Source organism: Talpa europaea (genome assembly GCF_964194135.1).
Source record: "Talpa europaea genome assembly, chromosome: X".
In the NCBI taxonomy this organism is placed as follows: Eukaryota; Metazoa; Chordata; class Mammalia; order Eulipotyphla; family Talpidae; genus Talpa; species Talpa europaea.
In genome coordinates, this window is record NC_140081.1 from 75,547,140 (window position 1) to 75,563,057 (window position 15,918).

Consider the following 15,918-nt stretch of genomic DNA (forward strand, 5'->3'; position numbering starts at 1 on the left):
TGCCTCCCTCTCTTCTGCCCAAAGCACCTCCCCACTAGATTTGTGCACAGGAATCCTTGTCTCAGTCCCCATTTCTAGCAAGCCCAGCCGAAGGCAGCATGTCTGTCACTGAGTGAATGATTGGTGCATGATTATCAGTTTGGACTTATCCTTCCAAACTTAAAAAAAAATTCCTTTGTGTTTGTGTATGATATACATATACACACTGTTGTGTTTAAAAACACATAAATCATATCGTACTATATGTATTTATCTCATAATTTATTTTCCTCACTCAACAATATATCCTGGAAATCTTTTTATGGCCATCTATACATGAACCATTTACTGTAATACAAAGTGTATTTGTGTCCTGGCACATTTAACCTTTCAAGTGATGGACAGTTGGGATTTATCTAGTCTTTTTTTTTTTTTTTTTTGTGGGACCCTTGCCTTGCCGGCAGCCGGGGAGCAAACCGGCGCTGCAGAGGCTGTGGGCAGCCTCGCAGCCCAGTGCCCAACCGCTGCGCCACCAGGGGAGGCCCTATCTAGTCTTTTTCATTACAGACAATGCTGAAGTGAACATCCTTGCATCTACCCAGATACTCTCAAACCTCTTCTATTAATGTCATCAGAAATACTCATTAAAATTTTGGGTAGTTCCAAAAGGACTGTGAATATTAGTTTTGTGGACTATGGTTTTATTCCAGGAAATTACGTACCTAAGGTAAATCATTGAAGAGTTCATGAATTATGGAGCTACACAGGGGGATTCACAACAAAGTCACAGATTAGGGAAATAGCATGAAGGATTTTTGAAGAAATGAGTTAGTGAGATTAGTCTGGATCAGCTTTGAGAAAGAGGTTACATTTAAGTAGCATTTGGGGTTATTTTTACTAGAGGAAAAGTAGACTATTGGGGTTAGGTAGGATTAAATGGAAAAAACAGGCTTGAATGTTCTGGTAAATTAGGAGACTGAAAAGATGAGGGAAGATACTAAAGTGAGGACCTTAAAGTACAATCTTGGAAATTACAACTAAAATATCTAACCTCAACAAGTGCACCTAGAAACAAATGAATACAAATACCTAAGAATCATGTTTCTTGAACTAATTTTCTGTAGTGCCTTTCTGCAAGAACACTATGCTCTTTTCTAACTTATTTTCTTTGTTTTGATCATTCGTCCCTACTTCCTGTCTTCCTGCCAACATGCAGGGGGCAAAAGATAGATAAGAGAACATGTCATGGGATATAATCAGATGGGTTGTGTGACTCAGGAGGCCCATCAAAGGTTGGGGCACAGGAATCCTGTCTTGGCTATGTTCTCATACAAATAGGTCACGTGGTCTGTTTTTTTTTTAAGTGTATCCATTAATATTACAATGTACATTTTGTGATTATTCCTTTTTATGCATTTTATGGCATGCAGCTTTTATTCTTATTATACCACTCTTTTCATTTTGATTTGTATTATAGTTAAATTATTTATAATTCTAAGGTCACAGAGAGTGGGTTATGGGACACTTTGGACCCATAGATATGCTTTAATAAGCTAATACATGTTCATATTAAAAATAGTTATTAATACTGAAAAATAGGAGGCGTTGTATAAAAATTAGATTTCTGACTTCCTAAAAAACGGAATCTGGCACACAGGGCTTCCATTTCTTCATAACAACTGACTTACTATCAACTTGACATTGAACTGAAAGTCAGTTACTATTTTCATGGAACTGGTATTATTGTTCTTGCAGTAACATTAAAAAGAAAGTAAAATATTTTTCTATACCCAGTACAAACTGGGAAAACAAAAGGTAGGCTGAGAGTGGTGAGGATTGTGTGATTCAAGAATTAAAGGGTAGAGGTTGGTTGAAGAGTATGTGGGGTTATGGATGAAGAGCTTGAACAAAGCTGCTGAGATAGCCCAGGACAAAGAGGAGATCATTGGGTTACTACTCATAAGGCATATTGTGCTTTTCTTTGCCTTCAACTGAACGTTTCATTGTGTTCCTACACTCTGTCGGGCACTGAGGATATGATAGTGAGAAAGGAGACACAGCCTCTGCTATTGTGGCGCTCACAGTCGAGTGGGGGAGTGAGACATTAATAAGTACTATGATGATGGAAAATGTGATGGTGCTTCGGGGCCTCCCTGGTGACACAAGGGGTTAAGATGCAACACTATGAAGCTATTGGCAGCCACTGCAGCACAAGTTCAATCCCTGGCCAGGGAGGTGACCCACATGGCGCAGCAGACCTCTCCTGTCTCGCCTGCTGCTCCCCTCAGCAGTGTATTTCAGTAGATCCACCTGTTCTGTTCCCCACTCTGTCTCTGGTGAATCCTCTCACCCTGCTCCACGCCTCTGGCCTGTACCCCAGTTCTTGTATGCATAAATAAATAAATCTTTATTTAAAAATGTGATGGTGGGCCTCCCCGGTGGTGCAGCCGTTGAGCGCTGGGTTGTGAAGCTGCCCGCAGCCTTTGCAGCGCCGGTTCGATCCCCGGCTGCTCCCCGGCCACCGGAGGAGGGTCGCACATGGCGCGCAGACCTCTCCTGCCGCCCGCTGCTCCCCTCAGCAGTGTACTTTGGTCCTTCTGCCTGCTCTGCTCCCCACTCTGGCTCTCGTGAATTCTCACTCTCCCGCGCTTCTGACTGTACCCAGTGCTTGTATAAATAAAAATTTAATTAAAAAAGGCTTAATAAAAAAATAAAAATGTGATGGTGCTTAAGAAAACACACTCTAAAGAAAATTCTCTTCAAGCTTCATCTATGTTGTTGCAAATGGCAGGATGTCCTTCCCCATGGTTGAATATTGGAGGGAGAGGGAGAGGGAGAGGGAAAAAGAGTAGGAGAGGAAGAGTATTTGTCTTTCTCTGGCTTATTTCACCTAAGCACAATGTCCTCATGGATAAAGATGTGACACATATACATATAGACATAAAGATCACATGTTCTTTATCCACAAGGACGTTATCTTAAGTGAGATAAGTCAGACAGAGAAAGGCAAATACTGCATGATGTTACTTATATGTAGAATCTAAAAAACCCAAACTTATAAAAACAGTAAAATGATAGTTATGTCAGAAGAACAGTGAGGCTCAAACTCTGAGTGTGCAAATAATGTTCTGAATGGACTTCACCTCCATCTCCACTATGTTGAAGTATTTTTTTAAAGATTTATTTATGCATACAAGAACTGGGGTACAGGCCAGAGGTGCAGGGGGTGAGAGGATTCAAAAGAGACACTGGGTAGCAGAACAGGCAGACTGACTGAAATACACTGCTGAGGGGAGAAGCGGGCAACACGGGAGAGGTCTGCCTCACCATGTGGGTCAGCTCCCTGGCCGGGGGTCGAACCTGTGCTGCAGTGGCTGCTGATAGCTTCATAGTGCTGAGACTTAATCCTTTGCACCACTAGGGAGGCTTAAACAATGCTTTTTAGAGCAAGCAAATGAATAAACAAAAAAGCACTTCGAAATCTTCAAGATGAATAATAACAAAAAGTAACATTTATTGAACACTTACTCTTTTCCAGGTTTTTGCTAAGGACCATATGTAAACTATTTAATTTAATTTTCTCTCTTTTTAGTGGGACCAAAATTTATTTCTTTAAAAAATAACTGTAATAAAGTAAAAATCATAATCAACAGGCAACCATAGACCAGAGACATTCTATAGGGGAAGAGGAGGGAGAGGGATCAGGATAGGGGTGGGAAGAGCTCTAAACAGGTTCTGCCATCCTTCATATAAAGACAAAGCATACTCTTAGTGTGAAAATTTAATAGGGGCCTCCCCTGGTGGCTCAGGCGGTTGAGCGCAGCGCTGTGAAGCTGTCCTCAGCCTCTGCAGCTCCGATTCGATCCCAGCCGGCCAGCGAGGATCCCACATGGTGCGGCAGACCTCTCCTGTCTTGCCCGCTGCTCCCCTCAGCAGTGTATTTCGGTCAGTCTGCCTGTTCTGTTCCCCACTCTGTCTCTGGTGAATCCTCTCACCCTCCAGCACATCTGGCCTGTACCCTGGTTCTTGTATAAATAAATAAATAATCTTTTAAAAAAAAGAACTTTAATAGGATTAGTGTGCAGAGAAGAGAAGAAAGGATAATAGTTTTCCAATAAAGCACCCAAAGTTACCCATCCTCAGGGAGCCTTGCGCAAGTGGAGCGGTTGAGTGGGCCTGCATTGCTGAGAATGTGGGGTGTCAAGGGAGGAACTGCATCAAAATCTCTTATTTAACTCTTACACCCTATTAGGTAACTATTGTTATCCCTTATTTATGGATCATGAGACTGGATCTCAGAGGAGTTAAGTAACTTATTCAACTGTTAGAGTTCTTGCTTGACTTTGTTGATATGACAAAAGGAATTTAAAAAGAAACCCAATCAGGGATTCAAGCAAGCAACATTTATAATATTTTGGATCATGCAATAGGAGAGGGGCAGCAACTTCCCTGAGCTATACTCTCACATGAGAGCGAGGGCGTCCTGGTTTTATGGGGTTGATCACCAGTTTGGGGTGGAGGGGAAGCAGGGTATTGGCTGGCCACAGTATTGTGGTTTTCGAAACAAGGACCAACTTAATAACAAATAGGAAGGTAAGGTAACAAGCAAGGACTTGGTCCAAGGTGCCCTGTGATACAAGGTCACACAGCTAGTAAATGGGAGAGGATGTCTTTAATTAAAACCCATATTTGTCTCTGTTCTTAATCAGGACAGTTTAGGCTAATTTGATTGCAAGTCAGTAAACTACAGATCTTACTTGACTTATGAGGGGGCTATGTCCCTATAAACACATTTAAGTTGAAAATGTCATGTCAAAAATACATTTAATACACCTAATCTACTGACATCACAGCTCAGCTTAGCCTACCTTAAAAGTGCTTGGAACACACTTTTGACAAAGATGGCAGTGAAAGTAAAGAATGAAGCCCCCCTCCCAAAGCTGAAACCAAAGCAAAAGTTTTGAAGGCCAAGAAAACACTGCTGAAAGGTGTCCACAGTCACAAGAAAAAGATCTGCACTTCACTCACCATCTGGAGGTCCAAGACACTGCAGCTCTGAAGGCAACTCAAATATCCTCAGAAGAGCACCCCCAGGAGAAACAAGCTTGACCGCTATGCCATCATCAAATTCACCCTGCCCACTGAGCAAGCCATGAAGATGATAGAAGAGAATACTTTTGTGTACATGGTAGACGTCAAGGCCAACTAGAATCAGACCAAACAGGCTATGAAGAAGCTCTATGACATTGATGTGGTCAAGGTCAACACCCTAATCAGAAAGAAGGTTCGACTGCCTCCTGACTATAATGCTTTGGATGTTGCCAACAAAATTGGGATCATCTAAACTGAGTCCAGCTGGCTAATTCTAAATATAAACTTCACATAAAAAGTGCTCAGAACATTTACAGTAGCCCACAAATGGAAAAATCATTGAACACAAAGCCCATTTTATAATATAGTGTTGAATTGAATCCGTACTGAAAGTGAAAAACAGAATGGTTGTGTGGGATCTTGCCATTAACACACACAGCTGAAAGTACCCGGGGCCTGAAGAATGTTGGAAGCATTGAGCTAAAATGAATTGCTGAGTGATGGGGATGCTATGGTGACAAAGTGATCGATTTCTCTTCTGATGAGAATTGGGAATAGCTGGTAGAAGGTTGTTTCCCTCATGGTGGCGTGGCTGACAGGGAGCTGAGGCTGTCTGACTCTGCTCAGCCTCATGAGAAGATTGTAGTGAGTATCACTAGCCTGGGAAAAGATCAAAATTTGAAGTAAGGTTTTTACTGAATACTCTTGCACCATTGAATGTAAAGACCATCCTAAGTTGGGCACTGTCTGTATCTGAATGCTGGTAGTGGCAAATACATCTTTTCTTTCTGCTGACTGTGAATGTAAGTAAGGGTTCTAAGAGGTATTTTCTCCTTTGAATTGTGTACCTTTGTGGACAGGGTCTGGACTGCCTACAGTTTAGATGTGACCTCTGAAGGGAACTGAAATAGTCGCCAGTTGGGGAACAAGTTCAAGTCACTCTGTCCTGGCCAACAGAGCCATAGGAAGTGCTGAAGGAAGCACAACTAATGGCAAGTAGAGGAGAAACACACATTGGAGCAAAATTCCTCTGATTTTCCAGTCTTCTTATCAAAGGTTTTCCTGATGAACTGGACTTTGTTTCTTCTCTTGAGTGAGTCAAGAGTTTAGAATGTCGGCATCTGGCTGCCAGCTTGGTCCTGCAGCCCCCAATTGGAGGTGGCCAGTCAGAGCTCTCCTGTGAGAGCAGTAATTACCAAGCTGTTATTGAAATGGGCTTTGGAAGAAAACTTGTTTAAGGGGTTATATCCTGGGAAATTTTCTCCTCCAATGTTATTAAAACCCAGTTGCTCTTTTCCCAGTTAGGCAAATGTTAGAGGAAATGAAATATAAACAGAGATTGCTTTTTTCTTTCTGGCATTTGATCAGTTCCAAGTTATACTGTGTTGCTTTGAAAGCTCTGTTCCACAAGGTAACAAAGTTAGCATAGATATTTTTTTTCTTTTGCAATTGATAATGAACTTTAAAATTTATGTTCTTAGGAAAGAACTTTGATGTGATCTACTTTTTTTTTATTTAATCCAAATGCCATATTGTTCAGTATGTCTTTTAGGGCAGAAGAAGGCCACTAAGGAGATTCCCCCCAAGAAGAGACAGGCACACTTGTGAAGGAGGATGCAAGAGCTGTTACTGATGCCTCCCCACTTCTTTAGCCGTTTTTCTCCATCCCCCCGTTCCTGCCTCCAGCCAGCATCTACCTGTACACTGCTTACTCTGTCCCCCTGCCGGCTTGTGGTGTGCTCACCCCTCTTCTCCCTCTTTCAAGGACTTTATTATATCAAAATATCTTCCCTTAAGGCCTTCTCTCCTGGCTTTGCCCTACCATTCTGTTTTTCATTCTGGAATGGAAGTGACTCCTCACTGTTCCTCCTTGTCTGACCCTTCCATGATCCTTGTTTCAGCCTTGCCATGCCCTATACTGTGCCAGAGGCAACAATAAGTATTTGTTGAATGAGTGAATGGGTAAGTGAATGAATTTGAGGAATTCTGATAATCAGACAGCATGTCAGATCCTTTATTTGTTACCTCTAAATCATTTTAGTATGAAAAATTTCAAATGCACTAAACAGTGGAGAGAGTAGGATAAATAAACCCGAGGGATGCACCACCTCATTATTCATTACCCCAGCTTCAATAGTGATCAACATCTAGCCACTCCTCTTTCATTTTGTCCCACCCACATTTTGTCCGGCCTTTGCACTGAATGCAGGCCAGCCAGGCAAGTACATGATGGGAATGCTTAAAACTGCTCTTCATCATACTAATTCATTTAGACCACCTGCTTTCCCCCTTGGTACTCTTTGTTCTTAACTTTCCTGGTACCTTGTTTTGACTCCTGTTTTTCACATCTATCAGGGTTCTTAATCTGGGTACACAAGCTTCCAGGGTCTCTATGGATCAAAATCAAAGGGTCAATACACTTGTATGGGGAAAAGCAAGCTTTATTTTCCCGTATCTCTAACTGAAGTTTTACATTCATTTACATTTACATTTCTTCTATCATAGATGTAAGCAATGAATCACAGTAGTATGCATGGTACCTGCAACTTTGAAACCAGTAAATCCTTTTATAATTAAATTATAGAAGTTATAGAGATTGCAAAATGCCTTTAATGCTCATCACTGCTTTGGAATTATGGTAATTACACCTACAGCTGGAACTTGTTATTTAATGTGTTAATAAGGCAATACACATATTACTATATCACATATGAAAAATGATATTATTAGGGGGCCTCCCCCGTGGCGCAGCTTTTGAGCGCTGGGTTGCGAAGCTGCTCGCGGCCTCTGCGGTGCCGGTTCGATCCCCGGCTGCTCCCCGGCCACCTGAGGAGGGTCCCACATGGCGCACAGACCTCTCCTGCTGCCCGCTGCTCCCCTCAGCAGTGTACTTTGGTCCTTCTGCCTGCTCTGCTCCCCGCTCTGGCTCTGGTGAATTCTGTCACCCTCCCGTGCTTCTGACTGTACCCAGTGCTTGTATAAACAAAACAAACAAACAAATAAATAAATAAAACATGCCTCTATTTAAAAAAAAAATGATATTATTAGGGCCTCGCCGGTGGCGCAGTGGTTGAACGTTGGGTTGCGAAGCTGCCCGCAACCTCTGCAGCACCGGTTTGATCCCCGGCTGCTCCCCGGCCACCGGAGGAGGGTCCCACATGGCGCGCAGACCTCTCCTGCCGCCCGCTGCTCCCCTCAGCAGTGTACTTCGGTCCTTCTGCCTGCTCTGCTCCCCGCTCTGGCTCTGGTGAATTCTCTCACCCTCCCACGCTTCTGACTGTACCCAGTGCTTGTATAAATAAATAAATAAATCTTTAAAAAAATGATATTATTGTATAGCAGTACATTTAGGTTTTTTTGTGTTTTATTTTATGCATTTAAAAAATACCATTCTGGGGGCTCCCCTGGTGGCGCAGCGGTTGAGCGTTGGGCTGCGAAGCTGCCCGCAGCGTCTGCAGCACCGGTTCGATCCCCGGCCACCGGCGAGGATCCCACATGGCATGACAGACCTCTCCTGCCGCGCCTGCTGCTCCCCTCAGAAGTGTATTTCTTCGTCAGTCTGCCTGTTCTGTTCCCTGCTCTGGCTCTGTTGAATTCTGTCACCCTCCCGTGCTTCTGATTGTGCCCACTGCTTGTATAAATAAATAAATATATCTTAAAAAAAATACCATTCTGGAAAGAAATTCATAGATTTTACTGAACTGTCAGTGGGGTCTGTGGATCAAATAAGCTTATGAACCCCCAGTCTAGACACTTTGATAGCATATTTGAACTTCTTGTTCTTTTTTTTAGCAATATATTTTTTGTTAATTGTTCCTTGATCATCTGATTAAATAAATACTCTAATATTGTATAGGAGGTCATGCAAATACTACTAATTTGTATTTTTGATACTGCTTTAAACATCAAGTATTATTAGACCGTTTCTTCTTTTTTGAGATTTTTTAGTGTTTGTGAATTATTTTAACTTTAATTTCCCTCCAGTTATGTTTATTGGTAAAGTTGGTTTACATCATTGTATTTGTTTGAAGAATTATAGGTTCAAACCTCTACAACTCTATGTAGAGGGAGATAAGGGGAGGTGTCATTTTTCCTGTCCCACTTATATGCAACAACTGTGTATTACAAGTCCCAATATGCCATGAACCGGACTTCCTGAGCAGGGGAGATACTGGGAACTAGAGGCAGAACTGAATGGATATAATATTGAGGGCAGGTGGACTGAGGACTCTTGCTTCTCTAACTCTAGCTTACACCCAGGGACTTGGAGGGACTTGGAAGGAGACACATGGAGGAAAGACATGTAAAGACATTTGAAAGAGACTCTTGTGTGAGACATATGTGAGGGCTGTCCTTGGCAAACACAATGGTCGTCATTATCTTGATCCGTACTTTGATTTTGCTCCTTTTATCCCAAACCTGCCATACATCTTTCTTGTGGTTCTCCACCACAGGACATGTGGCAAGCTTTCGGACCTCAGAGACTCTGCTTTGGGCCCACCTTATTTGGCTGGATATTTGCCCATGAAGGGCCTGGTGATTTTGAGCGTATTATTGAAAAACTATTGTTAGGAATATCTTCTCTCTCTATGCACGCTAATTCTATGAGAGATCTTTCACACTAAGACTATACTTTCTTTGCCTTTGTGTGCCTGTTTGGCCAGATGTCTTAGAGCATGCACCCCTTAAGTTTGGGGCCCCTGGATGTCCCTCAGTAGGCTGCTAACATTTTCACATCATGCCCACTACCAAAGCCCCAATAATTCTCCACCATTTGAACTCCCCATTCTAATTTTCACTTGCTGTTTTCCTCGCCACCACCATTCCCCCTTGACATCATACTGTTTATTGCTTGTTTTCTGCTTAATACACAGGAAAGAAACACTTCTTTTCCAAATCCTGCCTGCAGGGATAACTTCCTAGGGCCAGTTCCTTTTACTCCCTGCTAGGAGAAAAGTGTGAGCAACCTTTGCTGGCAACTCCAGAAATTTGATTTAGCCAATTATCATTTACTAGCAACAGGAGGGCCTGATAGATAACTTTAATATATTTTACTTTTCTGTTGCTCAGGCAATTCTCGTAATTCAGCTGGTTTCATATTATAACCTGTTATAGACACTGACTTTTGGGTAAATATTCAATCCCTGATTTCTAGGGTTTTGCAAACCCACCTTCCCAGCCCTTGGAATTATAAAATTAGAAGCAGGTTGAGTTCTATGTCCCTTCTCTTTTGTCAGTGCCTCCCATCCCCCCTTTCCTATGCCTTCTCCGCCTCTTCCCCCTTCACAGTCAATGACAGTTTCATTTTTTTCTGGGCCCAGATCTCTGCTAGGTGGCAATTGAAAAATCCAGTGTACCTCACAGAACCAATGTACCCTGCACTGAAGTTGTCAACATGCACTGTGGAGCACAGCTGTGATTGAAAGGGGCAGCCATTTCAAAAAATAACCCTGGAGGTTTTGTCTCGCTCTTTGCCTCAACAAAATCTAGCTGTGCCTGTTTTTCTACCTACTTTTTAGGGCACTAACTTGACTGGACGGCTAGCATGTGGGTTGGGTCCCTCTAGAGGTGGGACTTCCACAGCCGATACCGACATCCCAGGAGCATCTGTTTCATGTAATATCCTATATCCAATTGCTGTAATAGGCAATTGCTCTTTCTCCCATTTCTAAAGTCCCTGTGCTACATGACATAGCCTCTAAGTTATTTTATTATGTATGAGGGATGCTGCTATTTCTATAGATCATTTGCAGAGGAGAAAAGATTGACATGCCCTGATTCTTCCCTTCGCCAACTAACAGTTCCTGTCAGTTTCCCAGGTAACTTTTCTCCTTAAAAGGGAATGTTCTTAAAAGAATCTAATAATTGTAGTTTATAATGTCAAAATATCTTAAACCTTCTGTTCTTTTTCAGGCCTTTAAATGCAAAAATCAGGCATGCGAATCCTATAAAAATCTCAGGCAGATAGCTCAGGATTAACTCAGACCTACCTTAACTCACTTCATGTGTTAGTTTCCCTGCAACTCTCCAATTTTTTTGTTTTCATATCTTGATTCCACATTTCTGCTAACCCCTCAGACTTGGTGATCTGTGTTTTAGACTCTATACCAATTTACATCTTGGTGTCTTGAGGACTCTGCATTTGGAACCTGCTCCTTGGCTCCAGGCATTGTAATGCTGGGCACCAAGCAAGTTGGCTCCACCCACAGTCCTAGGAACATCCTATCCCTCCTGCCTAACACAAGCTCACTTGTATCCAGGGCCCCAGTAATCTCCCCTATGGCTTCATGGATCATGCATCCCACCCTGCATTTCAGCTAAGCAGATCTGATGTCATTGGGACAAAAGTTGAACCAGCACACCAAACTACCACCATCCTTGTGCAAAGATGATATTGGAGTTAATGGTACTGTTCTCTTAGGCCCCCTGCCAAGATGCCCTGGAGCTATTCTGCTTCTGTTATGTCTTCTTGGTTCAGATATAAATATTAACATAGATAAAGCAATTACTTTTTTATTGTGGTGAAATATATATGATATAAACTTTTCCAGTTTAGCCATTTTAAGTGTATAATTCAGTGGCACAATTACACTTGCAATGTTGTGTGGCCATCAACACTATTTCTAAAATTTCCCATCATCCCAAACAGAAAAATTAGACCCATTAAGCAATAACTCTATTCTACCCCTACTTCCATCCCCAGTTTCTGGAAACCTTTACTTATTTCCTGTCTCTATGAATTTGCCCGGTTAAGATACTTCATATAGCAGAAATCACATATTTGTTCTTTGTGCTTAGTTTCTTTCACTTAGTATATTTTCAAGGTTCATCCTTTTTGTGAGTTAATATTCCATTGTATGAATCTGCAGCTTTTTTTTATTCATCTATTGGTGAATACTTGGGATGTTCCCACCTTTTGGGTATTGTGAATAATGTTGCTTGTGAACATTGCTGTAGACAGACGTTTGCTAGAATCCCCTCTTTCCGTTCTTTAGGCAGATAGCCAGAAGTGGATTTGTTGGATCATATAATAATTCTATTTTTACCTTTTCAGGTACTGTCAAACTGTTTCCCACAGTGTCCACACCATTTCATATTCCTATCAACAAAACGTGATGGTTCGTTCCAGTTTCTTTACATCCTCACCAACAGTTATTATTTTCTGCTTTTAAATAAAAAAATTATAGCCATTCTAGTGGGAGGGTATCTCTTTGTGGTTTCCCTAACAACTAATGCTATGCAGCAGCTTTTCATGAGCTTATTGGTCATTTGCATATCTTCTTTGGTGAAATGTTTTTTTCAAGTACTTTGCTCATTTTAAAAAATTAGATTATCATTTTGTTGTTGCGTTATAGGAGTTCTCTACATATTTTAGATATTATTAGATATGTTATTTGGAAGTACTCTTTCTGTTCTATGGGTTGTCTTTTCACTCTCTTGATAATGTCCTTTGATGCACAAGTTTTTAATTTAATGAAATGCAGTGAATTATTTTTTTCTTTTGTTGCTTGTACTTTTGGTGTGATATTTAAGAAACTGTGCCCAAATGCAAGGTCAGGCAAGTTTGCCTCTGTGTTTTCTTCTACAGGTTTTGTAAGTTTAGCTCTTAAATTTAGATCATTACTCTATTTTGAGTTAATTTTTATATGGTATAAATTAAGGTCTACTTTTGTTGACAGTATCAATTTATAACTTCTTCTGACTTGTCCTCTAAATTTGACTTCATATTATTGCTCTGACCATTTTTAAAAAGCTGCAGCTGTGGACTGGCTTTGCAGCCAGGACCTTGGCCCCACCAAGTGTCTGCAACCATGAATAAAAATCACTTAACCAATATGCTATCTTTAGTGTTCCGGAGAAAGATACCAGACATAGACATAGAGTACCAGACGATTGGTTACAAACTCTAAGAGAAGGATGTTCTCTTACAGTATTATGCAGGAGAATCATGTGCCTATCACACACCTAATTAAACCCAAAATGGATATTGCAATACAGAATTCAGAAGGGTTGAAGAACCATAGATTGTCCACAAAAGAGCTGGTAAGAGCTGAGATATGGCTCTCTCCACATAAGTCAAATGTCTCTGCTCCATGTTAATCTTGATCATATAAAAATATTCTAACTCTTTAAAGAGTAAGGAGTACACAGGCAAGATAAAGCAGCATGACAGGGCACTGTCGGGGACACTTCCAGTGCTGCAGTTTCAGCTCACCGCACCAAGCTGCTGCTGGTTGACTTGTGACAAACAGAAGGCCGAGGCCATCTGGAAGGAGAGATGAATTTGCATCTGTGAGAGCAAGTGACTCTGGAATGAAAGCTTTGCTATGTCCCCACTTATGCAGTAGATGACAGCATCTCTCTCTCAAGTTCCTCTACTGCCTAAGGCTGTGGCATCTGCTAAGGGAGGCTGAGAGTTGCTTCTTCATTTTCTTCTGCAATTCAATGAAATTTCACTGAGCATCTACTCTGGCCCAGGCCCTGCACCAGTCTAGGGATTGATAAGTGAAAAAGACTTTGTTTTTGGTTTTGGAAACATTCTTATCAGTCTTATTTTGTTGCTGCCTTGTTGTTACTTTATGGAAACATGAGTACTTTCATCTGTAATGCTTTCTGGGTACATGTGATGGAGCCAACTTGTCAAAGAAATGCAGGATTCTATGCTCAAAAGAAATAGGTTTTGAGGATGCATGTACATGTGTGTATACATGTCTTTATTTAAGACAGTAATTTTTTTGTCATTCACCTATCATAAAATTCATAAAGATAACTTGATTATTTAGATAGTGCAGGGCAGCCTCGATGGAAAGGGGTTCATCTGATACTGCATTTTACTAAAGATTAGCCCCATTCAGGATTTTCTGTTTTCTTTTTTTTAATATTTATTTTATTTTATTTTATACATTGTTACATCATTCTTCATTTTTGCACAATGTATGCATTTTCAAAAGACAGTAATTGTTCATATTCTTTGAGAATCTGATAGAAGTTATGTCATTCTCCAGACAAATGTGTGCATGCACATACATACACACAGAATTTTGCATAGAATTTTAGGGGTTTCATAGACTCTGAAATCTATGGACTTAACTTTATAAAACTTTCTTATCTAATGTTTAAGAGGAGAGGTAGTGCTAGAGCTAGAGCTACAGATGGGTGGGGTGGGAGGGTTGTGGTGTGGGCGGGGGGCGGACAGCAGAGAGAACTTTCCAAATAGCAGAGATGCTGCTGATCTCTTTGGTATATTTTTTCTCCTTTATTTTTCCAAAGCAACTCCAATTATAAAAACTAGCAGCATTAAATCAACCCAACTGTACTTCACTTGTGCTTATTGACTTACTCTGTTACCACTTCAGTGACCTGTTCTCTGTTATACTTTTCCATGTTTTGGGAAATCTATACTTAGTGATCTTTTGATCTGTGAAACACACACATGCACACATACACACGGACACACACACAGAGTTGTGTAGGTATTTCTATAGCTATTCAGTATCATGGGAAGAAGGAAACAGATGAAAGAAAATGAGGAGTATGTAAGTCAAGGTTCCCCAGAGGACTTTAAGAAGGCGTGTACCGTGTATGTAAAGACTGGGTAGAATGTGAATGAAGCTGTTGTGCTGGATGGGTGATTGGATTGATGATTGTTTCAAGGACAAATGTGTTGGATTGGTGGTCACACTAAAGTAAAAGTCTTGAATTTCTCATCAGTGTTCTCCCAATGTTTGTCAGTCTTAGCTATGTAAAGAATCACTTCAAAAGCTTTAAAAATATGTCCATATGCATGGCCCAAACCCTGGAGATTCTGATCTAAATGTTAAGTTGTGGCCAGAGTATCATTATATTTTATAAACCATAAAACATTTAATTAAAAGTGCTGCTCTGCAATATATTTCAAAATAGCTCTTATGAACACATATATTCTCTAGATACTAGGTTTCCTTTTCTTAAAAATATTATTCTTCTATGTGGTATATACACACAATGGAATACTACTCAGTGATCAAAAAGATAAATGCATGTCATTTGCAGCAGCATGGATGAGCTGGAAGGGATTATGTTAAGCAAAATAAGTCAGAAGGAAAAAGAAAAATATGGATGGTTTCACTTCTAGGTGAAATATAGGGAAACTGAACAAAGGGTCAGGAAAAAGACAAAATTTGCAAGCTGACCATAGATCTAAGGCATATAGCAGTGGAGGGAGAGGGGTCAAAACGGTGGAGGGAAGAGCACAAGGGACTATGGTGATGGATCACAGGTGCTATGGTTGTGAGAGGACTATAGGAACTACACCTGAGGGGGAGAAATCAAATATTGTCCAAAAATGAACAATGATGTAGGAAAATAAATACATTTAATTGCAAAAATAATTTCTCTCTCTGTTTTTCTCTCTCTGATCATCTACCTAAGGACATTCAGCCTATAGCAATTTGGCAATATATATATATATATATATATATATATTTCAACAGCTCTATTATTTTTAAAATAGGTTCATTGAACTGTATGAGTTTTGAAAAACTCATATATAATTGTATAACCACCACTATGATCAAGATACAGAAATTTGCACCACCCCAGAAATTGCCCTTATGTCTCTTTGTAGTAAGTAGTGGTCCACGGTGTGGATGTACTGCAGTTTGTCTGTTTATCCACTCAGGGATAAGTGTTCATGTACGTGTATATTATTTCATGCACCATGATAGTATCATAAAGAATATATTACTGCCCTAAAAAAGACTTGTGCTCCCCCTCTTCATCATCCTTTCCCTCCTTCTCCCTGAATTCCTGGCAAGCTCATACACATGGTCCTAGAGGAATGGACTGTAAATATGTATCCATGTTTTC

General features: G+C 40.7%; 1 pseudogene across 1 annotated transcript; it reads left to right on the forward strand.

The window, feature by feature from the left end:
• Positions 1 to 4,880: 4,880 nt before the first annotated feature.
• LOC311187776 (large ribosomal subunit protein uL23-like) lies at positions 4,881 to 5,323 on the forward strand (annotated as a pseudogene). The gene has a single exon. The product of its transcript is annotated as a large ribosomal subunit protein uL23-like (transcript).
• The last annotated feature ends 10,595 nt before the right edge of the window (positions 5,324 to 15,918 follow it).